This window comes from Lissotriton helveticus, chromosome 2_1, assembly GCF_964261635.1.
Source record: "Lissotriton helveticus chromosome 2_1, aLisHel1.1, whole genome shotgun sequence".
Classification (NCBI taxonomy): Eukaryota; Metazoa; Chordata; class Amphibia; order Caudata; family Salamandridae; genus Lissotriton; species Lissotriton helveticus.
Window position 1 is genome coordinate 1,807,404,648 of NC_136059.1, and position 27,022 is coordinate 1,807,431,669.

Consider the following 27,022-nt stretch of genomic DNA (forward strand, 5'->3'; position numbering starts at 1 on the left):
TAGGGTAGCGCAGTGGTGTTTGGGTATTGTAGGGGGTCATACAGGGGGTAGTGTTTTAGGGATTAGGGTAGTGCAGTGGTGTTTAGGTAGTGTAGAGGGTCATGCTGGGGGTAGATGTAAGGTTTAGGGTAGTGCAATGGGGTTTGTGTAGTGTAGGGGATAGTGCTGGGGGTAGTGTTTTAGGCTTTTTGGTTGTGCAGTGGTGTTTGTGTAGTGTAGGGCATCGTGCTGTGTGTAGTGTTTTAGGGTTTAGGGTAGTGCAGTGGTATTTGTGTAGTGTAGAGGGTCATGCTGGGGTAGTGTTTTAGGGTTTGGGGTAGTACAGTGGTGTTTGTGTAGTGTAGGGGGTCATGCTGGAGTATTGCTTTAGGGTTTAGGGTGGTGCAGTGGTATTTGTGTAGTGTAGCGGGTCATGCTTGGGGGAGTGTTTTACGGTTTAGGGTAGCGCAGTGGTGTTTGGGTAGTGTAGTGGGTCATGCGGGGGTAGTGTTTTAGGGTTTCGGGAAGTGCAGTGGTGTTTGGATAGTGTAGAGGGTCATGCCGGGGTAGTGTTTTAGGGTTTAGGTTAGCGCAGTGGTGTTTGGGTAGTGTAGGGGGTCGTGCCGGGGGTAGTGTTTTAGGATTTAGGGTAGCGCAGTAATGTTTGGGTAGTGTAGGGGGTCGTGCCGGGGGTAGTGTTTTAAGGATTAGGGTAGCGCAGTGGTGTTTGAGTAGTGTACGGGGTTGTGCCGGGTTAGTGTTTTAGGGTATAGGGTAGCGCAGTGGTGTTTGGGTAGTGTAGGGGGTCATACAGGGGGTAGTGTTTTAGGGATTAGGGTAGTTCAGTGGTGTTTAGGTAGTGTAGAGGGTCGTGCTGGGGGTAGATTTAAGGTTTGGGGTAGTGGAGTGGTGTTTGGGTAGTGTAGGGCATCGTGCTGTGTGTAGTGTTTTAGGGTTGAGGGTAATGCAGTGGTGTTAGTGTAGTGTAGGGGTAGTGTTTTAGGGTTTAGGGCAGTGCAGTGGTGTTTATGTAGTGTTCTGGTATGGCCTGTCACAAGGGCCGCAGCAGACGATGTTGTAAAGTGGCATACACCACCACCAAACAGCACTCTCATGGTGTAGTTCGAATGCCGCAGGACATGCCTGAATAGGCATTACAATGCTGTGCCGTACGAGTGCACGAGATACATCAGCGCACTGTACAAAAGAGTGGGGCTCGTATGAGGGAGGAGCAGCTGTTTGGCAGCGTAACACCGTGTGCCACCGGCTGGGCATCGCATCCATGATGACCACGGTCGCAGACATCCCACAACACCCACGACCGGCCTTTGTACACATCTTGTATGAATGCAGCATGGTTTTCACTTCTATGCTTGTTCAGTGGTGTGATGTTGCCGGGTTGTGTGACTTATGCTCCTTGTTGGTGTGTTTCATTTTGGCCATTGTTTGTCTATACTTGTGCTATACTTGATTGTACATGTGTGCCATTCTGCCCATCTCTCCCATCCCACATCCCCCACTCCCTGCTTCTTCCTGGTGCTGTTGTTTCTATAATTGTGTTCCTCCACACATAAATACATGTAAAGAACAAATTAGAATACTTCCTTGATTTTTTTACGTTTCAAAACTTCTCTCTATTAGTTTCTTTGTAATTTTCCATTTAAACAGTTTTTTTCATATTCAACGACACATCAAAGTCAGCAGTGCAACGTATTCTATCAGCATACTTTCTAGAACATTCTACAACATGTGCAGGTTAAAATGTCATAATTGTTTTTAAAACTAACGATATTTTTTTGCAACATTTTCTTGAACATTTAACGGCACATGCAGGTTAAAAGTTCACAATTGTTTTAAGTTCGAACAGTGCCTTCCAAATGGAAGTATCAGGTGTGGAGAGTTGAGCAAATTGTATCCTATATTATGTACTCCACGTTCAAACTGCTTTTTCTTAACCAATCACAAAGATGCTTTTCCACAAAACGAATGTGCACCCTACTTTTAAAAAACAATGCTTTTCATCTCCAATCAGGTATCGTTTTGTTTGTGAAAAAAATGAGTTCCCCATATTTAAACATATCTCTTGTTCTACGAAGGAACTGCATGAGCTATAGAAATCTTTCCATACCTTCCAGCCATACCTTCAAAATGCTAGTGTGGATCGTAGGACATAGCTATGTTTTCTGGTACAAGAGGTATGCAGAACAGAGACGTATTGACTTAGACCTAAATTTACAAAATGTGGGCAGAAAATGCTTTGCACAGAGAGGATTGAAGTGGCACCAATTGTTGCCTTTGGTTAAAACCTGTTTGCATCTCAAACACCCTGACCTCATGATTGTGCACTGTGGTGGAAACAACCCAGGCACATTGACTGGGGTAGGTTTGGAAATGCTTATGAAGGACACTTTTGGACAATTGATGTTACATTTGCCTCAAACTGTCTTTTTTTATTCCAATATATGCCAAAGACAGAAGTGGAAATGGTCAAAACAATTTTGTCCTCAGATTGAAAAATCTAGGAGGAAAGTCAACAAAGCTGTGTCTTCATACCTCAGAGATCACAAAATGGGGTCCATCTACAACAACAACATACAATTTGGTATGGCTGATATCTACAGAAGTGATGGAGTACACTTCACAGATCAGGGAAATCGAGATTTCCTGAATAACTTGAAGCTGTGCATCCGCACTTATATGTAGCTCCAACTAATCAACACAAGGGCTCTTTTTAGAGCCACCCTATAACTTAAAACTTAGGCCTGCTATTTTAGTGTCAGGTAATGGCAACTCCCGGACCCTTGCCAAAATGTATTCTTCACACAGCTGTAGCGCAGCGGCCAGACCATCTCACTTAGCAGCGCAGAGCTCTCGCTTTGATCACTGGCTCTACTCACCCACAGGAGGGTGAGTAGTTTGCGCTTTACAAATATCGTATAGATTTACCTTCGCACTCCCTATACAACACCACCTAAGCACTATATACAAGTTGGACAGGTGTGGCACAGTGACCAGAGCACATGACTTCACAGTATAGCACACAGAGTTTAGGCTCACGGTTTCATCCCAGAGTCCAGCAGTAGCTCAATTTAGCAGCATGGCACTCTAGGTAATACCTCACTTAATTTCCATAGCCCACCACTTTCACACCGGTATGTGTGAATACTTCACTTCGCACCCTCTCTATAGCTCACCCTAAACACCCCACAGACGTTACAGTGCTCCAACCCTCCTCTTTCCCACTTTTTTTGGCCTTTTCCCCCCTAACTCACTTCAACAAAATCACAAAATGGCGGCCAACACTTCCTAGTTGCAACTGCTCGCACAGCTCGCAGCCAATCAGCAGTAAGCTGATGCTCGGAATGCCTCAGCAATCAGATGACAGAATTCCCAAATATCGATATCTATAAATTTGGATATTTCTCCAAAACTACTGAATGAATTTACACCAAATAAAGAGAAGCGTGCTTTCTAGACCAACACACCAACAGACAGCCGGATAAAGACATTCACACAGGTCAGTCACTAACCCATACATTCAGTAAGATCCGTTTAATCACTCACTTATAGAGTCAGTCAGGCACCTACTAAATCATCCATTCAGACACTCAATATGCCTTTCCCTATATATATTAAACATATTTACACAGTCACTGGAAATCATGCTGGGGTAGTGTTTTAGGGTTTGGGGTAGTACAGTGGTGTTTGTGTAGTGTAGGGGGTCATGCTGGGGTATTGCTTTAGGGTTTAGGGTGGTGCAGTGGTATTTGTGTAGTGTAGCGGGTCATGCTGGGTGTAGTGTTTTACGGTTTAGGGTAGCACAGTGGTGTTTGGGTAGTATAGGGGGTCGTGCTGGGGGTAGTGTTTTAGTGTTTAGGGTAGCGCAGTGGTGTTTGGGTAGTGTAGTGGGTCATGCGGGGGTAGTGTTTTAGGGTTTCGAGAAGTGCAGTGGTGTTTGGATAGTGTAGGGGGTCATGCCGGGGGTAGTGTTTTAGGGTTTAGGTTAGCACAGTGGTGTTTGGGTAGTGCAGGGGGTCGTGCCGGGGGTAGTGTTTTAGGATTTAGGGTAGCACAGTAATGTTTGGGTAGTGTAGGGGGTTGTGCCGGGGGTAGTGTTTTAGGGTTTAGGGTAGCGCAGTGGTTTTTGAGTAGTGTACGGGGTTGTGCCGGGGTTAGTGTTTTAGGGTATAGGGTAGCGCAGTGGTGTTTGTGCAGTGTATGGGGTAGTGTTTTAGGGTTTATGGTAGTGCAGTGGTGTTTGGGCAGTGTAGGGGTAAGTCCTGGGGTAGAGTTAGGGTTTTGGGTAGTGCAGTGGTGTTTGGGTAGTGTAGGGGGTCTGCTGGGGGTAGATTTAGGGTTTAGGGTAGTGCAGTGGTGTTTGTGTAGTGTAGGGGGCATGCTGGGATTAGTGTTTTAGGGTTTAGGGTAGTGCAGTGGTGTTTGTGTAGTGTAGGGTGTAGTGTTTAGGGTTTAGAGTAGTGCAGTGGTATTTGTGTAGTGTAGAGGGTCATGCTGGGGTAGTGTTTTAGGGTTTGGGGTAGTACAGTGGTGTTTGTGTAGGGTAGGGGGTCATGCTGGGGTATTGCTTCAGGGTTTAGGGTGGTGCAGTGGTATTTGTGTAGTGTAGCGGGTCATGCTGGGGGTAGTGTTTTACGGTTTAGGGTAGCGCAGTGGTGTTTGGGTAGTGTAGTGGGTCATGCGGGGGTAGTGTTTTAGGGTTTCGGGAAGTGCAGTGGTGTTTGGATAGTGTAGGGGGTCATGCCGGGGGTAGTATTTTAGGGTTTAGGTTAGCGCAGTGGTGTTTGGGTAGTGTAGGGGGTCGTGCCGGGGGTAGTGTTTTAGGATTTACGGTAGCGCAGTAATGTTTGGGTAGTGTAGGGGGTCGTGCCGTGGGAGTGTTTTAGGGTTTAGGGTAGCGCAGTGGTGTTTGAGTAGTGTACGGGGTTGTGCCGGGGTTAGTGTTTTAGGGTACAGGGTAGCGCAGTGGTGTTTGGGTAGTGTAGGGGGTTATACAGGGGGTAGTGTTTTAGGGATTAGGGTAGTGCAGTGGTGTTTAGGTAGTGTAGAGGGTCGTGCTGGGGGTAGATTTAAGGTTTGGGGTAGTGGAGTGGTGTTTGGGTAGTGTATTGGATAGTGCTGGTGGTAGTGTTTTAGGGTTTTGGGTAGTGCAGTTGTGTTTGTGTAGTGTAGGGCATCTTGCTGTGTGTAGTGTTTTAGGGTTTAGGGTAGTGCAGTGGTGTTAGTGTAGTGTAGGGGGGTAGTGTTTTAGGGTTTAGGGCAGTGCAGTGGTGTTTATGTAGTGTAGGGGTCGTGCTGATGGTAGTGTTTAACGGTTTAGGGTAGTGCAGTGGTGTTTAGGTAGTGTAGGGGGTTGTGCTGGGGGTTGATTTAGGGTTTAGGGTAGTGCAGTGGTGTTTGGGTAGTGTTGGGGGTCGTGCTGGGGGTAGATTTAGGGTTTAGGGTAGTGCAGTGGTGTTTGTGTAGTGTTTGCGGGTTCGTGCTGGGATAGTGTTTTAGGGTTTAGGGTAGTACAGTGGTGTTTATGTAGTGTAGGGGGTCATGATGGAGTTAGTGTTTTAGGGTTTAGGGTAGTGCAGTGGTGTTTGTGTAGTGTAGGGTGTAGTGTTTTAGGGTTTAGGGTAGTGCAGTGGTATTTGTGTAGTGTAGAGGGTCATGCTGGGGGTAAAGTTTTAGGGTTAAGGGTAGTGCAATGGTGTTTTTTGTAGTGTAGAGGGTAGTGTTTTAGGGTTTAGGGTGGCGCAGTGGTGTTTGGTTAGTGTAGGGGGACGACTGGAGGTAGATTTAGGGTTTACGGTAGTGCAGTTGTGTTTGGGTAATGTAGGGGGTCGTCCAGGGGTCGTGTTTTAGGGTTTAGGGTAGTACAGAGGTGTTTGGGTAGTGTAGGGGGTTGTGCTGGGGTAGTGTTTTAGTGTTTAGGTTAGCGCAGTGGTGTTTGGGTAGTGTAGGGGTCGTGCTGGGGTAGTATTTTAGGGTTTAGGGAAGCGCAGTGGTGTTTGTGTACTGTAGGGGGTAGTGTTTTAGGGTTTAGGGTAGTGGAGGGATGTTTGGGTAGTGCTGGGGATAGTGCTGGGGTTAGTGTTTTAGGGTTTTGGGTAGTGCAGTGGTGTTTGTGTAGTATAGGGCATCGTGCTGTGTGTAGTGTTTTAGGGTTTAGGGTAGTGCAGTGGTGTTAGTGTAGTGTAGGGGTAGTGTTTTAGGGTTTAGGTCAGTGCAGTGGTGTTTATGTAGTGTAGGGGTCGTGCTGATGGTAGTGTTTAACGGTTTAGGGTAGTGCAGTGGTGTTTAGGTAGTGTAGGGGGTTGTGCTGGGTATGCTGTGTTAGGGTTTAGGGAAGTGCAGTGGTGTTTGTGTGTGTAGTGTAGGGGGTCATGCTGAGGGTAGATTTAAAGTTTAGGGTAGTGCATTGGTGTTTGTGTATTGTAGGCGGTCGTGCTGGGATAGTGTTTTAGGGTAGTGGAGTGGTGTTAGGGTAGTGTAGGGGGTCGTGCTGGGTAGATTTAAGGTTATCGGTAGTGCAATGGTGTTTAGGTAGTGTAGGGGTTATGATGGGGTAGCGTTTTAGGGTTTAGGGTAGTGCAGTGGTGAATGGTTAGTGTAGGGGGTCGTGCTAGGGTTAGATTTAGAGTTTAGGGTAGTGTAGTGGTGTTTGTGTAGTGTAATGGGTCGTGCTGGGGGTAGTGTTTGAGGGTTTAGGGTAGTGCAGTGGTGTTTGTGCAGTGTATGGGGTAGTGTTTTAGGGTTTATGGTAGTGCAGTGGTGTTTTGGTAGTGTAGGGGTACGTGCTGGGGGTAGATTTAGGGTTTAGGTTAGTGCAGTGGTGTTTGGGTAGTGTAGGGGTCGTGCTGGGGGTAGATATACGGTTTAGGGTAGTGCAGTGGTGTTTGTGTAGTGTTTGTGGGTTCGTGCTGGGGTTGTGTTTTAGGGTTTAGGGTAGTACAGTGGTGTTTGTGTAGTGTAGGGGGTCATGCTGGGGTTAGTGTTTTAGGTTTTAGGGTGGTGCAGTGGTGTTTGTGTAGTGTAGGGAGTAGTGTTTTAGGGTTTAGGGTAGTGCAGTGGTATTTGTGTAGTGTAGAGGGTCATGCTGGGGGTAAAGTTTTAGGGTTAAGGGTAGTGCAATGATGTTTGTGTAGTGTAGAGGGTAGTGTTTTAGGGTTTAGGGTAGCGGAGTGGTGTTTGGTTAGTGTAGGGGGACAGCTGGAGGTAGATTTAGGGTTTACGGTTTTGCAGTTGTGTTTGGGTAGTGTAGGGGGTCGTCCAGGTGTCGTGTTTTAGGGTTTAGAGTAGTACAGAGGTGTTTGGGTAGTGTAGGGGGTTGTGCTGGGGTAGTGTTTTAGTATTTAGGTTAGCGCAGTGGTGTTTGGGTAGTGTAGGGGTCGTGCTGGGGTAGTATTTTAGGGTTTAGGGAAGCGCAGTAGTGTTTGTGTACTGTAGGGGGAAGTGTTTTAGGGTTTAGGGTAGTGGAGTGGTGTTTGGGTAGTGTAGAGGGTCATGCTGGGGTTAGTGTTTTAGGGTTATGCAGTGTTGTTTATGTAGTGTAGGGGTCGTGCTGGGGTAGTGTTTTAGGGTTTAGGGTAGTGCAGCGGTGTTTGTGTAGTGTAGGAGGTCGTGCTGGGATAGATTTAGGGTTTACGGTAGTGCAGTGGTGTTTGTGTCATATAGGGGGTCATGCTGGGGGTAGATTTAGAGTTTAGGGTAGTCCAGTGGTGTGTGGATAGTGTAGGGGTCATGCCGGGGTAGTGTTTTAGGGTTTAGGGTAGTGCAGTGGTGGTTGGGTAGCATAAGGGTCGTGCTGGGGGTAGATTTATGGTTGAGGGCAGTGCAGTGGTTTTGGGGTAGTTTAGAGGATCGCATTGGGGGTAGATTTAGGGTTTAGGGTAGTTCAGTATTTTTTGTGGGGTGTTTGTGGGTTCGTGCTAGGGTAGTCTTTCAGGGTTTAGGGTAGTACTGTGGTGTTAGTGTAGTGTACAATCGTAATGAGGAGCTTGGAGTCCGGAGACAACATCTGAAATCAGCTTGTTTGCTTCCTCATGGGTAGAGTGCTTGAGAGTGAATGCTATTCGACCGCATTGGTAGTTTCGTCAACATGCTCTGAGAAAACAACTCCACCATCAAATGTGAGCACAAGTTCCAGATGGAGAGAGAGTATGAGACAGATCGCCAAAACGAGTGAGAGAAAGAAAGACTAAGAAGGACAGAGACCCATGGAATTCTGAAAGAAAAAGACCAGTCAAAACCATGCTCAACAAACTTTTAAAAGTGGCTGTTTTACAATTTAAAAAAATAAATATAATATTGCCAGTTTAGTTGTGATCTTTGTCCACTTATTCTCTCCTGCTATGGAAACCAAAAACAGTTGGGATCCTGGCCTGCAGCACCCGTTGAAACGGTGTCCCCTGTGTATTCTGCATGGCCTCTGATAGCTCATGGCTCTAAGCGAGGCTTGGAGTAGGCGTTACAAGCCTCGTACAAAAAAATGAAGTTCAAGGCAGAGTGAAACAGAAAGAAGAGAAATGAATGAAAGACACATGATCAGATGGCAAACCAACTCATTTGACTAAACAATTAAGCCTTCTAACATAAATGTCAGCACTTGAAAAGCGAACCTAAAAAAAAGTGTTCCAAAAAGTGGATGAAAACAGTACTTGGGCCATGGGACACTGATAAGAGAAACACAGGAGAGAAACAACATGAAGTAGTGTGCTACAGCCAACGGAAACAGGAAAAGTAAGTAGCAGCACACCTACCAATGCAAAATGAGGGCAGGATGTAAGCCCCTTTTAAGATTTATATTAAATACAATCAGTGGGGTCGGCACAGGTAAGATTGTTGGGGCAGGGCAAGGGTGGGGCTGGGGGTTGGAAGGTGACAAATGACGGGATAGGAAATATTAAATAAATCAAAAAACACTTACCTTGCATTCGCAGCACTGCCGACCTCGCTCGGTGATGCCGTGAGCGCAGGGTAAGTGGTTTTATGTATTCTTTTATTTTAATGTTACCTATCCCATTGCCTGTTGACTTCCACCCCCACAACCCGCCCCACCGCTCTTACTGTACCAGCTGCCATTGAATACAATGGTATTTACAACAAGGGGTGGTGAGGGACAGAGTCTCTGAATTAAGCAGAATACTCTCACCCAGTCAAGAGATCAGGGCTAGATCCAACACCGTTTTTTAGCTCATTGCACCATCCCAGTTTCAGAACCTGGCTGTATGCAAATTAGTCTGTCCCTGGCCCAGTGCATCATGGGAACAGGGCAGACCAGACTCCAAAAGCCAATTCTTACACTGGGAAGGAAACAAGCTTCCGGGGACCGGTTTCTGGCATTACAGCCGTCTTCGGCCCGGCTTGCTTGAATCCTGATGGTGCAATGAGCAAGGGACTCATGTCTGAGTATACCCTTCCACGCTTAGGGTGGACAAAAATATTTACAACAAGGGGTGGTGAGGGACAGAGTCTCTGAATTAAGCAGAATACTCTCACCCAGTCAAGAGATCAGGGCTAGATCCAACACCGTTTTTAGCTCATTGCACCATCCCAGTTTCAGAACCTGGCTGTATGCAAATTAGTCTGTCCCTGGCCCAGTGCATCATGGGAACAGGCAGACCAGACTACAAAAGCCAATTCTTACACTGGGAAGGAAACAAGCTTCCGGGGACCGGTTTCTGGCAATACAGCCGTCTTCGGCCCGGCTTGCTTGAATCCAGATGGTGCAATGAGCAAGGGTCTCATGTCTGAGTATACCCTTCCACGCTTGGGGTGGACAAAAATATTTACAACAAGGGGTGGTGAGGGACAGAGTCTCTGAATTAAGCAGAATACTCTCACCCAGTCAAGAGATCAGGGCTAGATCCAACACCGTTTTTTAGCTCATTGCACCATCCCAGTTTCAGAACCTGGCTGTATGCAAATTAGTCTGTCCCTGGCCCAGTGCATCATGGGAACAGGTCAGACCAGACTACAAAAGCCAATTCTTACACTGGGAAGGAAACAAGCTTCCGAGGACCGGTTTCTGGCATTACAGCCGTCTTCGGCCCGGCTTGCTTGAATCCTGATTGTGCAATGAGCAAGGGACTCATGTCTGAGTATACCCTTCCACGCTTGGGGTGGACAAAAATATTTACAACAAGGGGTGGTGAGGGACAGAGTCTCTGAATTAAGCAGAATACTCTCACCCAGTCAAGAGATCAGGGCTAGATCCAACACCGTTTTTTAGCTCATTGCACCATCCCAGTTTCAGAACCTTGCTGTATGCAAATTAGTCTGTCCCTGGCCCAGTGCATCATAGGAACAGGGCAGACCAGACTACAAAAGCCAATTCTTACACTGGGAAGGAAACAAGCTTCCGGGGACCGGTTTCTGGCATTACAGCCGTCTTCGGCCCGGCTTGCTTGAATCCTGATGGTGCAATGAGCAAGGGACTCATGTCTGAGTATACCCTTCCACGCTCAGGGTGGACAAAAATATTTACAACAAGGGTTGGTGAGGGACAGAGTCTCTGAATTAAGCAGAATATTCTGCACCATCAGGATTCAAGCAAGCCGGGCCGAAGACGGCTGAAATGCCAGAAACCGGTCCCCGGAAGCTTGTTTCCTTCCCAGTGTAAGAATTGGCTTTTGTAGTCTGGTCTGCCCTGTTCCCATGATGCACTGGGCCAGGGACAGACTTATTTGCATATAGCCAGGTTCTGAAACTGGGATGGTGCAATGAGCTAAAAAACGGTGTTGGATCTAGCCCTGATCTCTTGACTGGGTGAGAGTACTCTGCTTAATTCAGAGACTCTGTCCACCACCACCCCTTGTTGTAAATAATTTTGTCCACCCTAAGCGTGGAAGGGTATACTCAGATGTGAGTCCCTTGCTCATTGCACCATCAGGATTCAAGCAAGCCGGGCCGAAGACGGCTGAAATGCCAGAAACCGGTCCCCGGAAGCTTGTTTCCTTCCCAGTGTAAGAATTGGCTTTTGTAGTCTGGTCTGCCCTGTTCCCCTGATGCACTGGGCCAGGGACAGACTAATTTGCATACAGCCAGGTTCTGAAACTGGGATGGTGCAATGAGCTAAAAAACGGTGTTGGATCTAGCCCTGATCTCTTGACTGGGTGAGAGTACTCTGCTTAATTCAGAGACTCTGTCCACCACCACCCCTTGTTGTAAATAATTTTGTCCACCCTAAGCGTGGAAGGGTATACTCAGATGTGAGTCCCTTGCTCATTGCACCATCAGGATTCAAGCAAGCCGGGCCGAAGACGGCTGAAATGCCAGAAACCGGTCCCCGGAAGCTTGTTTCCTTCCCAGTGTAAGAATTGGCTTTTGTAGTCTGGTCTGCCCTGTTCCCATGATGCACTGGGCCAGGGACAGACTAATTTGCATACAGCCAGGTTCTGAAACTGGGATGGTGCAATGAGCTAAAAAACGGTGTTGGATCTAGCCCTGATCTCTTGACTGGGTGAGAGTACTCTGCTTAATTCAGAGACTCTTTCCACCACCACCCCTTGTTGTAAATAATTGAATACAATGGGGCAGATTTATGTTGGGAATGCGTCACGTTTGTGTCACGCAACTGCGGCATAAACGTGGCGCATCCCTACGACCCATTTACAACGTGACGCATCTAGGCAGATGCGTCACGTTGTAAAGCCCTGCGCCACTTGTGGGCGTTCCGGCGCAGGGTGGGCGTTCCGGGGCAGGTGCGCCTCGCAAAAGTGGCTGAGTGAAATCTATAAGATTTCACTCAGTCACTTTCAGGCCAATGCTGCGTCAAAACCCTGCACCTGCTTGAAGCAGGCGTAGGTCTTGACGCAGCATTGTAAAGATGGGGCACCCTCGAGCCTTGCTGGAGCTGAGTCGCGCTTGCGACGTAACGCCAGCAATGCGCCACCTTTATGGCACAGATGCGTCACGCATCTATGCGGTTTTTGCCCCATGGTGCGCCGCATTGTAAATGCGGCGCACCATGGGTGGCGGAGCAGCGGTGCAAAATAACTGGCACATCCCTGGGGATGCGCCAGTTATCATAAATCTGCCACATTATATTTCAGAAGCACAATGCAAGTGCTGTGCAGGCCAAACGTAAAAACGTAGCCCATCCCTAGTGACGAAGCTACACACAAGCAGGAGAGGGAGTAGTGAGCTCTCTTTCTTTAGCTATTGCTAGCGGGCCAGGTGACTAGCACTTATATATGAGACACTGCAAGACCACTGTGATCCCTGAGCAGAGAGCTTGGGCAGCATTCTCATTAAAAGCGGAACGGATAGTGCAGGTAAGAACAGTGAGGCTGGGGGATTTGACAGACGATGACGAGGGACAAATAATTATTTATTTATTTTCCCTCGTCGTTGTCTCTCGAATCCCCCCACCCAACCCCACCCCACTGCCCTACCACTCTTATCTGTACAAGCCTGTCCTCTTAAAATCTACTGCAAGCATTTGATTGTGTGTCTCTCCATCATTGCCCAGACTCGCTCATAGACAATGCCTTGCCTGGCGTAGTTTAGATTAGCTTCAGTCACAAAAACTAAGCAGACATTTATCAGAGTCCAGACAGCCAGGCACGTGTAGGTTTTCAATATTATTCAGGCACGGAGCAAGAACCCAATTATTTCAACCAAGGACTATGTGATGGGTGCCCCATGCTAAAATAATTAAAGTTATTTTTCCTCAGGAAACAGAAATAGGATAAATTAGGTTCCTTCATGATTCAACGGAAATTAAGTGAAATTGGAAGCATATGGCAGAAAGTGGTGAGGGCAGCACACAGCAAAACACCTCACATCTGCTGCTAGCTGAATCAAGGAAACATGATGGAGCGTGTGCGAGTTCACCAAACATATGCAATAGCTTACAAAACGTGTCGGCTGATTTGGAATTTATATTGCAAAGCATATAGTTATGTGTGGTATTGTTTATATGGGCACTATTTCCCAGAGTGATACACATGTTCAGCAGTAATGTTTTCTGTCCTTATCCATTCATTTAAAGTCTAACTATCGGGTCATTAGGCTTGCACTATTGCAAATCTTGCAAGTGCAAAGCGCAGTGGGCTGGATAAGCGGAAACATCCTGATTTGTGCTTTCTTATAAAGCGCATGATGAACTTCTCATTTCTTGGGAAGAGGCACAAAGGGGCATATTACCAACGATTAGCGATATTTATCGCTAACGATGCTTAGCAACGAATTTTTTAACGCTAAGCATCGCCGGAAATTATCGCAGAGATAACTTGCTATTAGCAAGGTTTATCTCAGAAGTGATAAAAATCCTCGCGCTAACAGCCAAATGAGAGATTATCGCTGGAAAACCAACGATAATCTCTCGAAATTTGCCATTAGCTTGATGATAGGGGCTCACAAAGTTAGCCATGATATCCACCTTCCATAGGATATCATGGCTAAGCCAGGAAAATACCAGGTGTAAAAAAAGCAGTGCTAACCGCGGTTAGCGCTGCTTTTTTTATCACTAACAGAGTTAGCGAAATCCTTGATAATAGGAGAAATGTCGCTTAACAACATTTCTCCTATTATTTTTCTCTGGAACGCCCCCTTTGCATCTCATTAGAGATGCAAGGGGAAGCGTAGAGACAAAGGGACCTAACATGCGAATTTGCGTGTTAGCATCCTGTTGCTGATAGGGAGATAATTGTATCTCCGCTTTCTTGGCTTTTAAAGCCTAAAAAGCGGAGATAAATCCCTTGATAATATGCCCCATAGTTACTGCTGGTCGGAAGAGAACCTGTACCATAAAAATTTGTAGTGTGCCCACATGGAATTTGTGAGTGAGTCATTAAAGCAAAAAGTGTGAGTTGTTGTGCTGCTTGTGTGTTTCTCGTACGTGTCTAAAGTGCAAGTCGGTCAAAAAATGAGTTTGCACAGCAAAAATAAGGTAATTTGCATATGCAGAGAGACCCCATTTGGCTGCACACAATGAGAATGCCCGAAGAGTTGAGGAAAAGGAAGGCAAAGCAAAAAATCTACAAAGATGAAAAGTGTGCCGATTCCCAAAACAGGAGCATATGATATGTACACTTTTTGCTTGTCATAATTTCCTCGTGTTCGACTTACCATAAGAGTGGCAGGTCAACTAAACTAACTATAATCATTTGATCTTTATTGTATATTTCCCTACCAAAGGAACTAATCCTCCAGTGTTTCTAAGTATTTTTTAATTAACGAGGAAAGACAACTATTTTCCACTTATTGATATTGGAGTAGAGGACCTCCCCCCCAAAGAAAGCACATGGCTATGAGAAAATTCACAACTAGGATCAACTGTGCCAGTTTGAAAAATAAGTATTTTTGTGTGATTTAGAGGCATTTTCATGCGCATTTTCACCAAGAAACACAGTTAATATCGCACACTCCGAGGTGGATGTAAATCATCGGCATGTCCCACGTGCACATTTTTTGCCTCGACCTTCACAAATCGGCGATCAGTGTATGTAAATGGGATTCGACATTTTGGTACAGAAACATTCAATACAAATGCATTTTCTAAAATACTCCGATACAAGAAAAATTCGCTTAGTTGCAAATAACATGGCAATGCTTCCCTGGTAAATTTTTCTGAATACGTCTTTAGACCACCATGCTCAGAACTTGCACATTATTATAAAAAATTCCTGCTATTATCCATGGTTTTCAATATTTTCAATGCAGGGCTGGAACAAGGTTCAGAAAAAGCTGTGGAATCAAGGGTTCAGGCAGGTCAGGTCGATTACCCCTTTCCCATATTTGCCCGGCGTTAGCCGCTTCTCACCCAACTCACGATTACCAAATAAAGAGGCAGGCGCTGGAGACTGGAAGGCAGGAAACAGGAGTTTATTTCCGACGGAACAGAACACGTCAAATCAGACAACAGGGTATCTTCTCGAGGTGCTCTAACAAGTTTCTCTATGGCTCCGTCTTTTATACACAGGTTTATGATGCACAAACATTCCTTATTGCAATAAAGACACTTTGAAGTACGAAAAGGCATGTTTGGAATCCCAGCTTCAGGCCTATTCCCATACCGGTCGCTCTGATGTTGTTTTCCCCTCCCAAATGTAACATGTGATTGTAATCTGCAGCCAGACATTCCAACAGGACACGAGGGCAAGGGGGGGTGGTCAGATCTAAGGTGGGGCAGGCGATAAGATCACGTTTCGCTATGCGGGGCCGGGGGGGGTACATCCACGAGACCTAGGTTTATGACATGGGACTGGGTCGAGAGGCCAGGTGTAGCCGGGGGGGGGGTCATCAGAAGAGAGGAAGGGTGTTCCTGGGAGGAATGCAGGGGTGTCGGTGAGATCTAGGGGTGTGAAGGCCTTGATTAATCACCGCTCCTCTGATGTGAGGCGAGGTCCTACTGTAGGGAGCAATAAACTGCATCTGTTAGACTAGGTGATGGCCTGGGATCAGGCCGGGCAATCGGGCAGGGAGGAAGAGGTTACCAAAAGGGCCTGTTCTATGGGTAGGATGAAAGAGCGAGGGGGCAGGGGTTCAGCACGGAGACAGGGTTGTGTTTAGAGGTGCGTTTATGGCCCAAGTAGGAGAGACCGGGGGCTGTCGGGGCGCGGGGGAATACTCGCGAGGCTGGGGACGGGGGGGGAGAGAGACGCAGGCTATTGGCAGTGGGCAGAGAGGTCATGACACACAAAATGGCTACTATCTATGTTCATGATGGGGCCTAAAAGGGGACAAGATGGCGGGGCCACTGTTTCGTGACTTTCGCTTTACCTTCAACAGTGGCGAGGATGAACACAAATGAACGCCGCTTATGTACATATACATTGTCGTTTTCCACAGTCGCCGCTTTTTAACATAAGTTAGGTCATTTCCGTGTTTATCATAACTGACGGGGTGTACATATAGTCGTGTGTTGTCAATGAAATAGCGTTTGTCAATACTGGTGGATTTGCATATAACCGTGTGCAGTTGATGCGACATACGAGGTGGAATACATATAAATTTACATTTGTCGTATTTAAAAAGTGACCGATGAAACATTTTACAGGCAAAAGTGGTTGAGGGAGGAATTTTAGTCCAATACAATCAATTAGTCAAGGGGTGTAGAAAGTTCCGAAAAAAGGGGGGGGAGGGTCTTCGTCACAGTGTCTTTTTAGTAGCGAGCCATCATTGGTAGGCTCTGGTAGTTCGTTTTCTTCCGTTGGCGCTGTTGAGCACCGGCGGTGGAGCTATAGGTCCAGCTCGGGTCCTTCTTTACACGGTGTGATCTGTCCTCTGCTGTTAGACCACAGTCCTGTTTCCTAACTAATCTTTTTAAGGGTGCCTCATGCTGGGCACCTGCATTTCTTTCTCCTTTCGCGGCAAACCCTATTCTACCTAAATGCTGTTCTTTTTCTCTGAGTGAAAATCCACGTGAAAAGGAAAAGAGGGGGGTTTTGTTGGATAATCGAGGGAAGAGAGGGCGGAGTGGGACCAGATCTTTGAGACAAACCAAGGGAGCAAAGGGTGATGCGCAGGCAGGTCCATCAATCGGGCTCAAAGGGGCGGAGACTTCTGGCACGCGTGGGTCAACAAGTAGAGGGCTTCAAGGCAGCCCTCCATTCCTTCATTTTCTGCGTTTGAGAGTGGTGCATCGTCCCGTGTCCCGTTGCTCTGCGGCTCCATCTTAGGTCGAGGTCACACGTGCCTCATGATCTGTGGCCAGGCTGTGCGTCACGTCCGGCCCCTCTCCTCCGGTGACTGTGTATCTTTGAATGGGTACAAAACAGGTTTTAGAGAACTGGCAAGAGAAGACATTTATACATTTCAATTCCGTCCCAGATCTAAGTAGTTGGGGGTACGTTCATCGGTCACGGACAGAAGTTATCATTGTGGAGCATGTATACAGGCATGTCTACTGAGTATGTACTAAGCCTATTTGGCGTGCATTCATGGCGTATAGGGAGAGAGGTCAGACTCCCATCAACTGTGTATTCCATCAAACTCGAAATCGGATCCTTCAGTAGATACTCGTCTTTCTAACCCAAGCCCTGGCAGTCTTCTATCAACATTAGAGTGAGAGATAGAGGCTAAACATTCTTTTCTCGGGGAGCAACAGTTAATCGGGGTCATCAGTTATACTTCGGGATATGGAGCTGGGGTCAATCGGGAGAAACGGGGACGTTTTGGACATCCGTACTTGGGTGCAGAGGGGTGGGGCAATCTGGGCATTGGAGATTGCGTTTCTAACGAGCTGAGAATAGAAAGCCACTGACATATAGTCCTCCTATAAGAAGGCCAGATTAGGGGGCTTCAGTCGTCTTACCTGTCCTTTCCTTCATAGCCAATTCAAGTTCCATCATTTTACAGAAAGGAGAGGTAGTAATATGGCAGATTACAATTGTTTTAGTTTCTGTCAATTTGCCGAACACCTTTGTGTTCGAAAACCAATTAGGCTTGTGCCGGCGGGGCACAACGTTACCACACAAAGGAAGAGGGAACAGGGGGACCCTCGGAGGGAGAGTCGTCCGCATTTTAAATGAACTATTCGGTACACGTACAACATGAAGAGAGAGAAAAAGAGAGAGAGAGTGAGAGAGAAACGTGTACAATAATAGGCCATTTAATGCGCACACAACACAAAACAGTAGGGGTCATGTTATATAGAAACACAGACTGAGGGACAACGTATTTCCATATACTACGTACACATGAATTCAGGCGGGGGGGTACATGTATTATATACAGAACTCAAGACAAAACATAGAACAGTACTTGGCCAAAGATATTTCCTCCTGCATGCTGCGCATCCTTAGTATCCTATTTAATTCGCCTGGCTGTCTTTTGCTGTTGGCCTCTGTTGCAAATACTTACACTTTCGTCAATTGTTCGGGAACTAACCTGGTCGGGCTAGTACTTACGGTGGGATCTTTGAATCGTTTTTAGCGAATGGGTATCCAGGCTGAGGCAACGGAGGGTGTCAGTCGGGGGAACAATGGGCAGTTTCGAGTTTCATGTCTATGAGGGTGCAAGAAGGAGGTGGTAAATCTTAAACATTGACAATATTCTTAGTCTTCCAGGAGGAGGGTACTTGGTTAAACCTCACCCTGGAATAGTCCTGAACCTTCCCCTATTTAGTTATCGTATGAACCTACTCGTAGGTGCACGTCATTCTTGGTTGCATTATTCGTGGGCCGGTTGGAGTCATATTTTTGTCATACTGCAATAACCCGTCAAGTTTCTGCTTCGGCCCACCCTTCCAGTCGTTGGGTTCAGAGAGAGAGAGATGGTCGTTTCTAAGTAAGGGAGTGTTATATCTATGTTTGTTCGTCGTGTATAGGCACCATGTTCAGACCCCCTTTTTCCCCATTCCATCGGCTGTTCGATCATCACTCAAGTCATACAAAAACATCTCTCTTATCAAGTCAACGCGTGCAACGTATATCCAGTCGAGTTATACACATCCGGTCATACACGCGTGCATTCATATCACCCAAATTCGTCATGTCCTCAGGGGCAGTCCCCATGGATAATGTATCATTTTTCCCCGCGGAACCATGGCGCGTTGCTTAGGTCTTCTCCATACCTTAGTCGATGTTCCGATGTGACCTGCAGAAAGAAGGGGAAAAAGAAGGGGTGGGGCAGCGTTTTAAAACACATCCGCGCGCATAAACCCAAAAGGCTTTTACTTACCACGTATTCGACCTATCTCCGCGGGGTGCAGTCCCTTCCATCTCGGCGTTTTAAGCCCAGAGGGACTGGTAGTGCGGGAGGCATAATCATTGATGGACTGCATATTGCATAGATCGCCCACGTGTGGTGTTGCGGATCTTGTGTAGGGGAGGGTCGAAACAAAAGGGCAGTCAGTGTAAAGTGGGGTGAACTCGTGCTCTCCTTCGAGGAGGAGGGGTGGTTTACAGTGGTACCGGGTCTGGCTTAGGGGCATCTGAAACAATTTCCCTGAGATATGTGGCATATAAAGGAAAGGCCAAACACCGGGACCTTTATCGATTGCTTTATGTTGCACAAAAGTAGAAGACACACGCAACGAACTTGGACCATTCACATTTGCAATTTTTCTGTGTACTTCGCTTTTTTTAATCTTTAAGTAATCGCATTGCTTTATTTCACCTGTGTTTTACGTATAACGGTAACAATGGCCATTTATTTCGAAACTTACCAATCCAAGTGCTACAACTATATTTGCTTTTCACAAAAACCTTTATTAAAAAATGTTGACGTACAAATGCAGGCCTATAACCACGTGGGCCGGCCACGGAGCAGACTGGAACTGTACATGAGGGCATATTTATTTTAGGGAAACGTAACTGAGTCGGTGGTCGTTTTATTTCATAAAGGTACGATAAGTGCAATAAAATCATATCGAAAATTCATTGTGGGCAAGTACCATAAGTTCCGAAAATTCGAACCTTCGATAATACTGTAATCAATGACGCGTCAGAACTCAATATCAATTCATTGTCCAAATGTTCAATCAGTACTCATCCCCTCCCGCCATGTGCTTCAAAAACTGCATACATATCTCATGATATCAAGTCTGAGCATCCGGAATGCAACGGGGAGTTGCGAGTTTCGTTTGTACCGGCGCCATTTTGGGTGGAGTCAGGCGGGTCCAAGTATAGTCAAAATGTCTCCACCAACTCGGGGTTGGACCAGAACCTAAACTATATTGGCAACAGTTAATATGGAGCGCACAGCGTGTGTAAGCAAGTAGACACAGTTTCAAGTCCAATTGGTGCTCTAAGTGGAGAGAGTAGGTTACCACTACTCAATAAATGTCATAAATGACTAAAAGTAAGCCATTATCCACCAAGCACTCGTCTTCAAATATAGTCTGTAAGATCCCAATGTTCAAAATTTGTTTATTCCATCAATTCTTCATCAGATTTCTTCATCCAATTTATGACAAAATACCAGCCAACACGTGTTTCGTCTGATCAGTATATGATATACAGACTTCTTCAGGGCTGTAATTAATACAGTAACCAAAATTACACAAAATAGTACTAGACTCAATATTCACAATATAATACACCGAATCCGTGTGCTAGAGAAAGGTAAACCAAAGAAGTACCCGTCACCAAGAATAAAGCTTGAAAAACCCAAAGTGTATCCATAAGTATCTAGTACCCGAGTCAGAGTACATTTCAACCTATAATTTCGATCATATAATTATAAGTAACCTAAAATACCAGATAGGACCCAGTCACCAACCACACCAGCAGATTGGTCATCATGCTAGTAACACTAAATCCTCAGTAACTCACCATTACTCCTAATGCAAATAATTGTAGTTCGTAATCCGTAGTTAAATCAAACTCTTCAATCCAATCCAAACGAAGTAATAGTCTGTAAATAGAACTAATGTCTCTTAATATACACCTCCATTTTATCTCAAGGTCATCAGTCATTATTTGTAGCGCTCTTTCGTCAAACTGAGGCTTACACGCACTCCACTATCTTCATGCCCAATTGCTGTGTGCTACAAATTGGCCAACATATTGCATAAGTATTAGTTACTGATATATATACAGTTCTCTCAGTACCTATTTTTTATCATACGGTCTCTGGCTCTACTTACAATAGGTATACAGTCTATAATTGACTTAATATACATTTATATCAGTTTCCAGTAAATACCTTAATGTATAAGTAGAATCGCCTTCCAATTTATCGCTTCTTAGTATGCTTCGTCTCAAAGTTGCAAAACCGGCATAGTCATAATCAGACCCTCGTGAATATTCCACAATATCTCGCTATCCTCGTATCTATAGACCGAAATCAGTTTAGTAAAGTACATTAGCGTGCGCCCTTATGTCAATAATATCACATATGATGTATATTCAGATCTCTGAATATCTATATTAATTCTTGTTATCTCTAGTTCTACATTCAATCTATATACGGTCTGCAACTGACTTAATCTACATTGATATCAGTAACCAATAAATACCTTAGTCTTTAAGTAGATTCTCAATCCAATTTATTGCTTCCCGGCTTGCTTTGTTTCTAGTCAGAAGTCAAAGACTCTCCAAAGTATTCCAGAACATCTCGCTATCCTCATAACAGTGGGCTGTAATCAATTTAATAAAGTGCATTAGCGAGCGCCCTTCTATCAAATAGGCATCTCACGCCCAGCGTTGGTTTTAGCATTCAACTCACCGCGTATCTGCTCCTCAGTCATCCATAGACAGTCGCGTTCGGCAAGCGCGCCATCTTAGAGTGACAATAAATAGTCTAAACCGCGGGCGCCATCTTTGAGTGGTGTATCTCCATGTGTACACACAATCCTATAGGGTATTCCAAATCCTAGCTATAATATACAGCTTATCCATACGCAATTTATGCCCCAACGTTAAATCTACTACTACTCGCCGCGTAACTGCTCCTAAATCATCCAGAGGCGATCGCGTTATACACGCGCGCCATCTTAGAGTAGTAGTATCTGACCACATACGCGGGCGCCATCTTGAAGTGGTAATTACGAATACGTAGTCATAATACTTTAAAATATTACCAATTCTAGGATTAGGTTACTGCTAGACCACTTTGTCTGTTCATACTGTAAACTCAAAATAATTGTAAGCCATTATTTCAACATTGTATAAGAAAAGGATAATAAGTGCTATTAGTTACAAGCGCAACACACTGCGCTGTTTACATTCATTACTGATTACACCCCATTATTATGAGTATTACAGAACATATATACATGTATTTATGAAGCCTTCGCATATTTCCAATAATGTCACTCATTAAGTATATGTTCCATCGCACCAACATATTACATTACTAGAATGAGCAGATTCTCAATTTTCATTAATCAATCTTATTAAAGTCCAATCGACCTACATCTGGCAGTGTATGTCAGTTAAAAGGGTCCAGGTGGTATTATCATTCTGCTCTAGTTTAGCAGAGTTACTACGTACATCCAGGAGTCAGGAAGATTATGAAAGGAGGACAGGGTAAGAGTTACAGTTACAAACATAATACATTCTATTCATCTGTACATCATTTAAGCTCTATCAGAGTAAAGCCATATACTTTGCTCAAACTCCATGGGTCATTCTTGTCCCAAGTAGTATTCAAATTCGTGGTCGATGTTCAAACCGCGTTCAACTGCCTTAAGCTTTAATAGCCACATTACTTCTCTGCGTCTTAACTGTAATTGCCTATTCCCACCTCTAACATCACATTTGATATGATCAATTCCATGGTACTTAAACACATGTTTCTCTTTTTCATGAAAGTTCCTAACGATGTGGGAGGCTATGGGATAGCGAGTATCCCCTGTTTTCAGTGCTCGGAAATGCTCAACCATTCTGTCTTTCAATTTTCTGATGGTGCTACCAACATAAATCTGTTTACAGGAACAAACTATAACATAAACAACAAAAGTAGTGTCGCAGTTAATAAACATGTTAATTTGATGTTCTCCTGTATTGTTATAGTTAAAAGTCCTGATCTTATTTACCGCCCACCTGCAGGAGCTACATCTTCCACATTTGTGGAAGCCTGTAGATCTCCCAGTGAGCCAGTCAGGAACAGTGTTCTTCACAGGGTAGCTAGGACTGACAAAATTAGAAAGAGTACGGCCCCTTCTAAAAGTAAGTCCAGGTTTATCTCCAATAAAAGGTATTAGGTCTTTGTCCATCTGTAATAGATGCCAGTGTTTATTAAGGATTTTATACAGTTGGGCACTATCAGTACCATAATTTGTAACTAGGCGAATCTTTTCTTCTTTAAGTGCAGTAGACTTGTCTTTAAGGGTTGTTGACCTCTTAAGTTTCTTGGCTCTAGTCACTGCCTCCTCAACCACTTTACTCTGATAACCACGTGTCAGAAATCTTTTTGTAAGATCATTAAGATTATGCTCAAAGTCGTTGTCCATCGAACAGTTTCGTTTCGCCCTTACCATCTCACCATAAGGTATCGCATTTACTTGGCTAACTGGATGACAACTTTGAGCATGCAGAACTGCATTGCAGCTAGTAGGTTTGCGAAACATGCGACTACAAATTTTCCCATCTTTGATAAACAATTCAATATCTAAGAAGTTGATGCTACTTTTGTCATAGTGGGTAGTAAATGACAGATTCAGTACATTGTCATTTAGGTAGTCAAAGAAACCTTTGAGTTCATCAACTGAACCTGTCCAAATTAGGAGGCAGTCGTCTATGTATCGCCCCCAATAGTGGATATATTGTATCCATTTTTTACCGGATGGGCCCCAGATTCTCTCCGCCTCAAAGAACCCCATGAAGAGGTTCGCAAAGGACGGAGCAAATCTAGAACCCATCGCGGTACCAAGGCGCTGTCTATACCAATTTCCATCGAAGAGAAACACATTGTTTTGAAGCACTAATCTAGTCATCTTCAAAATCATCTGATTGTGATCATAGTGTTCTGCACTTCTCTTACTTAAAAAGAAGTCAATTGCGTGGATACCTAATTCATGATCGATGTTGGTATACAGAGATACCACATCGAGGGTAACCAATGTCATTCTGTCATCCCATACCAGATCGTTCATCAAATTAAGTACATGCTTCGAATCCTCAATAAATGAGGGTAAGTTTTTGACATATAGCTGTAAAAAGGTGTCAATATATTGGGAAAGACGTTCCGTCGGTCCCCCAATACCAGAAATTATTGGCCTGCCTGGTGGTTTAACCATAGATTTATGAATCTTTGGCAGCGTATACATGCATGGTGCCCGTGGTGTAATAACTTGCAAATACAAAAATTCATTACGATCAATAAGGGTTTCATCATACCATATTTTCAGATGATCATTAATAACCTTAGACAGGCTCATGAGTGGATTACTATACAGTTTTTCATAATACACCGTATCATTCAGTTGAGAGTATACTTCTTCTTTATAATCTATAGTATTCAAAATTACTATATTCCCACCTTTATCCGCTCTACGTATGGTGATGTCAGGGTTATTCTTAAGTTCTTTTAATGCCAACCTCTCCCCAGGCGATAAATTATCTATGTACTTCTTTGTCCTAGCTGAAAATTTAGCATCAGTAATTCTGTCTATGTCTTGATTCACCGCTTTGGAGAAGGCTTCAATTGTACTCCCAGATGCCACCTGAGGTGTCCATTTAGATCGTTCCTTCAACCCACTGTCTTCACTCAAGAACCTGTCTATCCCCAAATCATCCAATAACTTGAGTAATGTCACTGGATCTTCCTCTCTCTCAGTAAGGGACAACAAAAGTTGCGTTTCTTTAAGTTCTTGAATTGTGATTTCACTTACGGGTTTTATTTTTGCATATCTAGGTTTATCTGGTACATTAGCAAAGTGTTTTTTCAGTTTCAACCTTCTAACAAACTTGAACACATCAATTTTAATCGAGTACCAATCAGACATAGTCATAGGGCAAAAGCCCATTCCTTTTGTAAGTAAACTGATCATATTCTCAGATAACTCAGTTGATGACAGATTAACAATTTCAATATTATTTACATCATTAGCATCATTTTCAATTATGGTTTCCAAGATCTTGTTCGCATGCCTGCCCTTACTCCCTGTCCTCCTGCCGCCTCTGCCACCTCTCCTGGTTTTTTTACAGTTGCCACTCGATTCCTCTCTGAGTCCCTGTTTCCACGGCGCAACCTGTGCACCTCTACTAAAAAATTATTCTCAAGGGATTGAATGGAAGCGGTCTCAGAGTTTTCCTCAGATTCACTACTAGAGATGTTACTTGAACCAGGGTCACTGTCACTAGGTGATGAGGTGCCACTCTTTTGTTTCTCAGTATTAAATTTAGTAATGAGATAGTCGAATTTCCTTGCAAAGGTATAAACACGACCTGACCGATAGTCCTTTTCGTCGCGTTTTATCTTTCTTGCTTTCCTTTGCTTGATATCATTTTGTAAGTCATTTAATTTTTCATCCAAAACAGTATAGTTTTTAATTGTTGCTTCGGGGAGATTCATTTCTTTAATTTCATCCTCTACTTTTTGTATATCTACAAGTAGTTTAGCTATTTTTCTCTCAGCATTTTCAATGAGAATATTAATTAAGTTTCTGGAACTAGTGTTAAGTTCCTTCTCCCATGTAACATAGAGATCAGGTTCCAGATCCTCGTAGGTAGGTATAATCTGGGACCTGAGGCCTCGTGGAATTCGATTAAGCTTTAGATATTGTTTTAAAGTGGCGGCATCCCACCATTTATTTAATTCAGTGCGTTTGAGGGATTCAAGTTTCACAAACTTGGCTCTCAGGCCTTCTTTTTTCGTCTCTTTAGGTGGTCCCATGGCAGCTCCTATTGTACCTCCTGCCACTAGTTTGTCAAATAATTGTTCAGCTTCCTTATCTCTATTCATCTTAGCTTATGCGGCTGCTCCCTAACCATAAATTACTTAAACTAAATTGGCAACAGTTAATATGGAGCGCACAGCGTGTGTAAGCAAGTAGACACAGTTTCAAGTCCAATTGGTGCTCTAAGTGGAGAGAGTAGGTTACCACTACTCAATAAATGTCATAAATGACTAAAAGTAAGCAATTATCCACCAAGCACTCGTCTTCAAATATAGTCTGTAAGATCCCAATGTTCAAAATTCGTTTATTCCATCAATTCTTCATCAGATTTCTTCATCCAATTTATGACAAAATACCAGCCAACACGTGTTTCGTCTGATCAGTATATGATATACAGACTTCTTCAGGGCTGTAATTAATACAGTAACCAAAATTACACAAAATAGTACTAGACTCAATATTCACAATATAATACACCGAATCCGTGTGCTAGAGAAAGGTAAACCAAAGAAGTACCCGTCACCAAGAATAAAGCTTGAAAAACCCAAAGTGTATCCATAAGTATCTAGTACCCGAGTCAGAGTACATTTCAACCTATATTTTGGATCATATAATTATAAGTAACCTAAAATACCAGATAGGACCCAGTCACCAACCACACCAGCAGATTGGTCATCATGCTAGTAACACTAAATCCTCAGTAACTCACCATTACTCCTAATGCAAATAATTGTAGTTCGTAATCCGTGGACCAGAACCTCTTTCGGCAGTCCAGAAGTTTCGTTAAGGGGCAACAGAAGGGACCGGTGACATGAACCATCAATCAAAGAAAAGGGAGGGGGCAACAATCTTTCCTACCGGGTCATACTGGTGTTCCACCGGAACTGATCAAATCGGTAGTCTGCAGGATTTTTGGTCATTCAAACTGAGGCTGGCGCTAGCATGAGGGCGCCAATGTCTCGTGGCTATGTCTTGGTCGTTCTGCGGGCAATCATGGCAGTCGTTTCCCATCGGGGGGCCTGGGGCCCCTGCAGTTCTCGTAGAATCTTCAAAGCTGAGGAGAACTCTTCTGGACGGGGGCCCATTTTCTGGTTGACAGGCGACCAGGCCATCTTTTCACGCCAGGCCCATTCCTGCAGAGTCGACCGCCATTTTTAGGAGTCCTGCAGCTACCGGCAGTCACTGGGTCGCAAGAGCAGATGGACTCCGGCCTGTCGGGCGAAGAGTTGTTGCACCGCCACAGTGGACGAGACCCTGCTGGGTGAGTGGAGCGTCGCTGCACCGCAAGAGTGGACGAGCCCTTTGCCGGGTGCGTGGAGCGTTGGGGGTGCAGCTGAGGGGCCTCCACCTGGGGAGGCGGGAGAGGCTCGTCTGCGCCGCCTCTCCCTCCCAGTGCACCCCACGGCGCCTCGTAGACATTCGTTATGGCCGGACCAGGCGATGAAAGAGGGGGGGGGTCGAAGGCATAAGCAAGACATCCCCCCCGTGGCCTGCAAGGCGCCGGAAGAAGAAGAGAATGGGAAGACCAGTACATTCCGGGCCGGGCCATTCACCCCACGACTTCTCCGGCCGATGGCAAGCCGAGTGTTGGAGGTGACCCCCTACCCGGAGGGGGAAGGGGGGGGGTCGTCCGCGCCACCTCCGGACATCCTGGGGACAGGCCTTGGCGCATGGTGTCGCCTCCGGGCTGTTCGCGCGATGGCCCTCTACCCCAGGCCGCCACCGACGCTACCTCGCCAGCTGATGGCTTTTGTAGACTTTCTAACGCCCAAAAACCTACTAAAAAGTAGCCCAAAGCAGCCC